The 8104-nt window shown below is 38.4% G+C and overlaps 1 non-coding gene across 1 annotated transcript; it reads left to right on the top strand.

Moving 5' to 3' along the window:
• The first annotated feature begins 6742 nt into the window (after positions 1-6742).
• On the top strand, positions 6743-6818 carry TRNAV-AAC (transfer RNA valine (anticodon AAC)). The gene has a single exon. It is a non-coding gene; the product is annotated as a tRNA-Val (tRNA).
• The last annotated feature ends 1286 nt before the right edge of the window (positions 6819-8104 follow it).

Below are 8104 nucleotides of genomic sequence, written 5' to 3'. Positions count from 1 at the left end.
TGTTTATTCCTAGGTATTTTATTTTTTTTGTTGCAATCATGAAGGGGATTATTTTTTTGAGTTCGTTTTCTAATATTTCATTGTTGGCATAGAGAAAGGCTATGGACTTCTGTATGTTAATTTTGTATCCTGCGACCTTACTGTATTGGTTTATTGTTTCTAATAATCTTTTTGTGGAGTCCTTCGGGTTTTCGATGTATAGGATCATATCATCAGCAAAAAGTGATACCTTTACTTCTTCTTTTCCGATATGGATGCCTTTTATTTCTTTGTCTTGTCTGATTGCTCTGGCCAGAACTTCTAGCACCACGTTAAATAAGAGTGGAGAGAGTGGACAACCCTGTCTTGTTCCTGATTTAAGGTAGAAAGTCCTCAGTTTTATGCCGTTTAAAATGATGTTGGCTGATGGTTTATCATATATGGCCTTTATCATGTTGAGATATTTTCCTTCTATACCCATTTTGTTGAGAGTCTTAAACATAAAATTGTGTTGTATTTTATCAAAAGCCTTTTCTGCATCTATTGATAAGATCATGTGGTTTTTGTTCTTTGTTTTGTTGATATGGTGTATTACGTTAACCGTTTTGCGTATGTTGAACCATCCTTGAGATTCTGGGATGAATCCCACTTGATCATGATGTATTATTTTTTTAATATGTTGTTGTATTCGGTTTGCCAGTATTTTGTTTAGAATTTTAGCATCTGTATTCATTAGAGATATTGGTCTGTAGTTTTCTTTCTTTGTGCCATCCTTGCCAGGTTTTGGTATGAGGGTTATGTTGGCCTCATAAAATGTGTTTGGAAGTATTGCTTCTTCTTCAATTTTTTGGAAGACTTTGAGTAGAATAGGAACCAAGTCTTCTTTGAATGTTTGATAGAATTCACTAGTATAACCGTCTGGGCCTGGACTTTTATTTTTGGGGAGGTTTTTAATAGTTTTTTCTATTTCCTCCATGCTGATTGGTCTGTTTAGGCTTTCTGCTTCTTCATGACTCAGTCTAGGAAGGTTGTATTGTTCTAGGAATTTATCCATTTCTTCTAGATTGTTGTATTTGGTGGCATATAATTTTTCATAGTATTCTACAATAATTCTTTGTATATCTATGATGTCTGTGGTGATCTCTCCTCTTTCATTTTGGATTTTATTTATTTGAGTCCTGTGCCTTTTTTCCTTGGTGAGTCTTGCCAAGGGTTTGTCAATTTTGTTGATCTTTTCAAAGAACCAGCTCCTTGTTTTATTGATTTTTTCTATAGTTTTTCTGTTCTCTATTTCATTTATTTCTGCTCTGATTTTTATTATCTCCTTTCTTCGGCTGGTTTTGGGTTGTCTTTGTTCTTCTTTTTCTAGTTCCTTAAGGTGTGAAGTTAAGTGGTTTACTTCGGCTCTCTCTTGTTTGTTCATATAGGCCTGAAGTGATATGAACTTTCCTCTTATTACTGCTTTTGCTGCATCCCAGAGATTCTGATATGTCGTATTTTCATTTTCATTTGTCTGTATATATCTTTTGATCTCTGCGCTTATTTCTTCTTTGACCCATTCATTTTTTAGAAGTATGTTGTTTAGTTTCCACATTTTTGTGGGTTTTTCCCCCTCTTTTTTGCAGTTGAATTCTAGTTTCAAGGCTTTATGATCAGAAAATATGCTTGGTACAATTTCAATTTTTCTAAATTTGCTGATATTGTCTTTGTGGCCCAACATATGGTCAATTCTTGAGAATGTTCCATGTACACTAGAGAAAAATGTATACTCTGTCGCTTTGGGATGAAGTGTCCTGTAGATGTCTATCATATCCAGGTGTTCTAGTATTTCGTTTAAGGCCACTATATCTTTATTGATTCTCTGTTTGGATGACCGATCTAGAGCCGTCAGCGGAGTATTGAGGTCTCCAAGTATGATTGTATTTTTGTTAGTTTTTGTTTTAAGGTCAATAAGTAGCTGTCTTATATATTTTGGTGCTCCTTGGTTTGGTGCATATATATTAAGAATTGTTATGTCTTCTTGATTCAGTGTCCCCTTAATCATTATGAAGTGACCATTTTTGTCTCTGAGTACTTTTTCTGTCTTGTAGTCAGCATTATCAGATATGAGTATTGCTACACCTGCTTTTTTTTGGGTGTTGTTTGCTTGGAGTATTGTTTTCCAGCCTTTCACTTTGAATTTGTTTTTATCCTTGTTGCTTAGATGTGTTTCTTGTAGGCAGCATATAGTTGGGTTTTCTTTTTTAATCCATTCTGCTACTCTGTGTCTTTTTATTGGTAAGTTTAATCCATTTACATTTAGTGTAATTATTGACACTTGTGGGTTCCCTACTGCCATTTTATAAATTGCTTTCTGTTAGTTTTGTATCTAGTTTGATTCTTCTCTTTTGTTTTTCTATCATTTGTTTCTGTTTGTTTGTGTTCCATACTTCTTTCCTCTGTTGCTACCTTTTTTAAGTCAAGTGTTTTTGTGGTGGTTTTTCAAGGGTGGTTACCATTAAGTAATGAAAAGGGTACCTACCATATTCATTGTAGTACCCTATCTTATGAGTATTTCTGCACTTCATCGTCCTTTGCTACTGTTAATCTCCATCCTCTCCCCCCTTTTTTTCCTTTGTTGTCACAGTTTAAGTTTGGTTTTATTGTGTTCTTGGTGGAGCTGTTACTTGTGGTGTTGTTTTCTTTTGTTCTTTGAATCTGGTTGGAAAACCCCCTTTAGTATTTCCTGGAGTGGGGGCTTTCTGGTGATAAATTCTCTCATCTTTTCTGTATTTGTGAATGTTTTTATATCTCCTTCGTACTTGAGGATAGCTTTGATGGGTATAGTATTCTTGGCTGAAAGTTCCTCTCTTTCAGGGCTTTAAATATTGGGGTCCACTCTCTTCTAGCTTGTAGAGTTTCTGCTGAGAAATCTGATGATAATCTAATAGGCCTTCCTTTATATGTTGTACTCTTCTTTTCCCTGGCTGCCTTGAGAATTTTTTCTTTGTCATTGGTTTGTGTCATCTTTATTATGATGTGCCTTGGAGTGGGTTTGTTGGGGTTAAGAAAACTCGGTGTTCTGTTTGCTTCTTTAATTTGAGGTTTTAGTTCTTTCCACAGGCTTGGGAAGTTCTTGTCTATTATTTGTTTGAGTATATTCTCCATTCCATTTTCTTTCTCTTCTCCCTCTGATATACCTATTATTCTTATGTTATTCTTTCTGATGAAGTCAGACAATTCCTGTAGGGCTTTCTCGTTTTTTATTATTTTTGAGTCTCTTTCTTCTTTTCTCTGTTGTGCCTCAAATTGTTTGTCTTCTATTTCACTAATCCTATCTTCTATCTGAGCTGTTCTGTTAGCTAAGCTTGTTACCTCGTTTTTCAGCTTGTGAATTGAGTTTTTCATTTCTGTTTGATTTGTTTTTATAGTTTCAATTTCCTTGGTAATATATTCTTTGTGTTCATTGAGTTGTTTTCTGATCTCCCTAAATTGCCTTTCTGTCTTTTCTTGTATATCTCTGAGTATTTTTAAGATTTCTATTTTAAATTCTCTGTCATTTAGCTCCAAGGCTTCCAATATGTTAAGTCTTTTCTCCATAGATTTTTCCACATCTATTTGTGTTACCTCTCTTTCTTTTGTATCCATAATATTCGATTTCCTCTTTCTTATTGGCATCTGAGGGTGGTCTTGTTGATAGTACTAATTAGAATTAATAAAGAGTAAAAAGAAAAAAAAAAAAGGTAAAACACTCCACACAAAAAAACAGTAATAATTTATTATTTCCCCCTTTTTTCTTTCTTCTCTTTCCCTCCTCTCCCCTCCTCAGGGAAATATCATGATGACCTGTGAATTATATTATGCTAAATGAAACAAAAACTGCCTATAATGGAGGGCCTGATTTGGGGTTAAGAGTTCAAGGGGCAAAAAAAGGGAGTAGGGACCTACTAAATGCAAAAAAGAAAAAAAAAAAAAAAGGAAGAAAATCTTAGACAAGCATAAGATGGTTTGCTTGTAAGTGATGGTTGACTAAGAGATATAATGAGAGGGATAAGAGGGAACCAGAAAAAAGGAGAAAAAAAAAGAATAATAAAGAAAAAAATAAAAATAATAAGTAAAAATCTGTTGTATTAAGTGGAGCGAAGACTAAATACGATGGAGACCTTGGGTTGGGAGGAATGCTAGTGAGTTAAAAAACAACGTAAAAAGTACCCAAAATGCCACAAAAATAAACAAATAAACAAACAAACAAAAAAAAAACAAAAGCAAAAAAGAAAAATAAAACCAAAAATAAACCTTGAGTCTCAAATTAACTAATTTGTTCGTGATTGAGGATTAAATGGGAGGAAAAGTAAAACGAGAAAAGAAAAAATGAATAGAAAGGAAAAAATAAGAAAAAGAGAAAAATGAAGGAAGAAAAAAAGAGGAAGAGAAAAAAACAAATTAAAGCAAAATGAAAAAAAAAACAAAAGAGGAGAGAGTGAGAGTTAAGTGTTTTGGAGTATAACCTTAAAGGAGGGTGAGGATGAAGATAAGAAATAAAATGTAACACTCATGGGTAGTGTAGTTCAAGAAAAGGGAAGCATAAGATGGGCAGAGAATAGAAGGACCGAGGTGGAGGAAATAGAAATAATAATAATAAAGGCAATAAGATATAAGAAACAAACAACAGCAAAAAAAAAAATTAGTGGAACAAGTTGTAAAGTCTGTGGATTTTTCTTGATTTTGAGAGGTTAACTTCTTCCTTTTTCTTTTCTCTCCCTCTTCCTGGTCGGTGACTCTGTACCCCAGGCTCTGCCCCTGTGTCACACTTAGGTAGGGATTTGCAGTTGATGGGGTTCTATGGCAATGTCATATAATTGGCTTTAGTCTTGCTGGTAGTCAAGGCTTTTTGGCGTTTGCAGGGTCCAACGATGAGAGAGTTTGCTTTCCTGGAGTCTCTCTCCTAGTCCCCCCTTCCTGAATTAGCAGCCTGGTGATCCAGCTATAAGGCTGCTACTGCTTCTGCCTGGGGAGTAAGAGGCTCAAAGAGCTAGGAAATCCCCACTCTATCCCCACTCAGCGCAAGGCTTTGGGAAAGGCTCTGGCAGTCAGAGCCTCCAGTGTAATCAGGCGGGGATGGGAGTCAATTGTTGTCAAGGTGTCTGTTCAGCACCTAGCATTCAGTTGGACCACTCAACCCAGGCTTTCCACACTTTGTAGCCTGTTTTGGCTGGGAAGAAGAGGCACTAGTCTCTGCTTGCGACTAGTGTAGTAAAGATCTTATTATCTGCCAAGTCCCTCTTGTTAGCGTTTATCCCTGAATATGGAGGCTCTATCAGTCAGAAGTTGCCCCCGCCCCTTTAGCGAGAGGCACTAAGAAATATCACGCCTCTTATCTTGGATCGCTGAACTGAGAGAGATCTTATCAATTAGAGCCCGTGGGTGCACAGATTTCATGGGTTAAGCTAATTTCAGTGATTGGGTCCGCAGCTGTGCTCCCGAAGGTATTTCAGGCTGCCTGCACGCCCCTCCCCCAACGCTTGATTGTTAGCTTGAATGGCTGGGTGAGGTGCCCCCCCCATGGAGAGAATCTCCCAAGTAGGGAAGACCGCCTTGGCGCCTCTCCTGCTCGCCCCGCCGCTGGCGGCTGGAGCGCACCGGGCGCAGGATAATGGGGCACCCTGGGTGTGCGGGCCAGTAGGGCACGCGTGCGAATGGGGTGCTCCAGGCACCGGTGGCTGGGGACTCTCACTCGCAGTGCGCGGGCCGCTGGGAACGTTAGCGGTGCTCGCTCTGCAACCGGACCGGGCGCGCGCCGGAGGCTGCTCACCTCTCCCGAGTGTGGGCCGACTCACCACAGGCGCACTCCCTCCGCAGCTTGAATGAACGTCCCTGCGGTAGTTAGCTTCCTCCACACCCTCATCTCTCAGATTCAAGTGATAACAGTCCTTTCGCTTTCAGTTTGTGTGGAACTCCGGAATGCTCCGAGGATAAATTTTTCTGTTTCTAGTTGATAAATTTGTTGTGATTTTGGGGAGATCTGTCGGACGCGCTGCTCACGGCGCCATTTCCGTGACGTCACTCATGTCTTCCTTTTTGATGTTGGAAGACTAATCTGTAAATGTCCATATTCGATCGATGCAGAGTCGATCCATTGCGTGTAATGTGACATATTTGTATCGTAAATGAGTACTATTTTCTTACAGTTATTATTCAAAATAAATAGGCATGTAAGCATAATTATAATATAAAATATTGCAAATGTTTTTATTATGCATTTATCATATTATAGTGTATTATTGTTGCAATGAATAAAATGTTTATTTTATTTACAATATTTTCTTCAATTTATTTTTGTCCTTTTCATTGTAAAAAGTTGGTCACCTTACTTATTATAATGGCTCTAAAAAGGACTCAGAGCCTGACTAGGTGGTGGCACAGTGAATAGAGCATCGGACTGGGATGCGAAGGACCCAAGTTTGAAACCCAGAGGTCACCGGCTTGAGCGCAGGCTCATCTGGCTTGAGCAGGGCTCACCAGCTTGAGCGCAGGGTCACTGGCTTCAGCATGGGATCATAGACATGACTCCATGGTCACTAGCTTGAGCCCAAAGGTTGCTGGCTTGAGCAAGAGGTCACTGGGTCTGCTGTAGCCCCCTAGTCAAGGCACATATGAGAAAGCAATCAATGAACGACGGAGGTGCCGCAACAAAGAACTGATGATTCTCTTCTCTCTCCCTTCCTGTCTGTCCCTATTTGTCCCTCTCTCTGACTCTCTCTCTTTCTCTGTTAAAAAAAAAGGTGCCCTGGCCGGTTGGCTCAGCGGTAGAGCGTCAGCCTAACGTGCGGAGGACCCGAGTTCGATTCCCGGCCAGGGCACATAGGAGAAGCGCCCATTTGCTTTTCCACCCCTCCGCCGCGCCTTCCTCTCTGTCTCTCTCTTCCCCTCCCGCAGCCAGGGCTCCATTGGAGCAAAGATGGCCCGGGCGCTGGGGATGGCTCTGTGGCCTCTGCCCCAGGCGCTGGAGTGGCTCTGGTCACAACATGGCGATGCCCAGGATGGGCAGAGCATCACCCCCTGGTGGGCAGAGTGTCGCCCCATGGTGGGCGTGCCGGGTGGATCCCGGTTGGGCGCATGCGGGAGTCTGTCTGACTGTCTCTCCCTGTTTCCAGCTTCAGAAAAATGCAAAAAAAAAAAAAAAAAAAAAAAAAAAAAAAGGACTCAGAGAATCTATCTGAGATGTTGACAAAAATCACTGAAAATGTATCTTGGGTCCTGAGTCTTAGCCTCAAAAATCTTCTGGATAAATAACACCCAGAATAGTTTAGAATTTAAGTAGAGAGATCAAGTAAATTAAAACTGAATGTGTGTAAATGAATTTTAAGTCATTGGGATAATCTCATGTATTTGTTATGTTTGAAATATTTAAGATATTTTGATAAATAGAGAAGCTGGCAGATTACCCCTTGGGCTTTCAATTTAAATTGAGTCAACTGCTTTAAGACTTGTTTAAAAGTTTAAGATAATTTGACTAATTTCATAAATATAATTGGAATATTTAAGAGAACTTGAGCTTCTTCCTAAATTTAACATATTTGCTCTATAAAAGTTAAGAATTTGAGAATATTTTGCTTGTTAGGGTTATAAATATGCATTTCAGTTATCTAAAGGGGAGTAAAATATATTAAAATATAAATGTTTTAAAAAATATAAGGGAGTGATATTCATTAAGTTGTACTGACTCTTATTGTTAAAGGAAAATCAGTTCAGTTTGATTTAATCAAACATTAATCAAGGAAAAAATAAAGACATCTTAATAGAATCTATAGATAGAATAAATGGATTTTTAATGGCCTTAAATCTTAACAAAACTGATTTGAATGGGTCACTCCCATTTTAATCTAAAAATTAAAGTGATTGCACAGTTCTCTGTTCACGAAAATCTTTGGACATCAAAAAACCCCATACTGGTTCCTCACTTTTCAAAGCCTCTCCCCATCACATGTTTACTAAATTGGTTAACCACAACCAAAGTGAATTTCTTTAATGATTTTCTTTTAATGGGATGAAATTGACAGAAAATTCTCTAAGAGTTGCTAAAAAACACTATTTGCTAGCAAAGAGAGATAGTAAACGAAGTTAAGAGATAAGATATTCACAAGCC

Source organism: Saccopteryx leptura, chromosome 1 (assembly GCF_036850995.1).
Source record: "Saccopteryx leptura isolate mSacLep1 chromosome 1, mSacLep1_pri_phased_curated, whole genome shotgun sequence".
Taxonomy (NCBI): domain Eukaryota; kingdom Metazoa; phylum Chordata; class Mammalia; order Chiroptera; family Emballonuridae; genus Saccopteryx; species Saccopteryx leptura.
The sequence above is the reverse complement of the archived record's forward strand: the minus strand, read 5'-3'. Positions and strand labels throughout refer to the sequence as shown.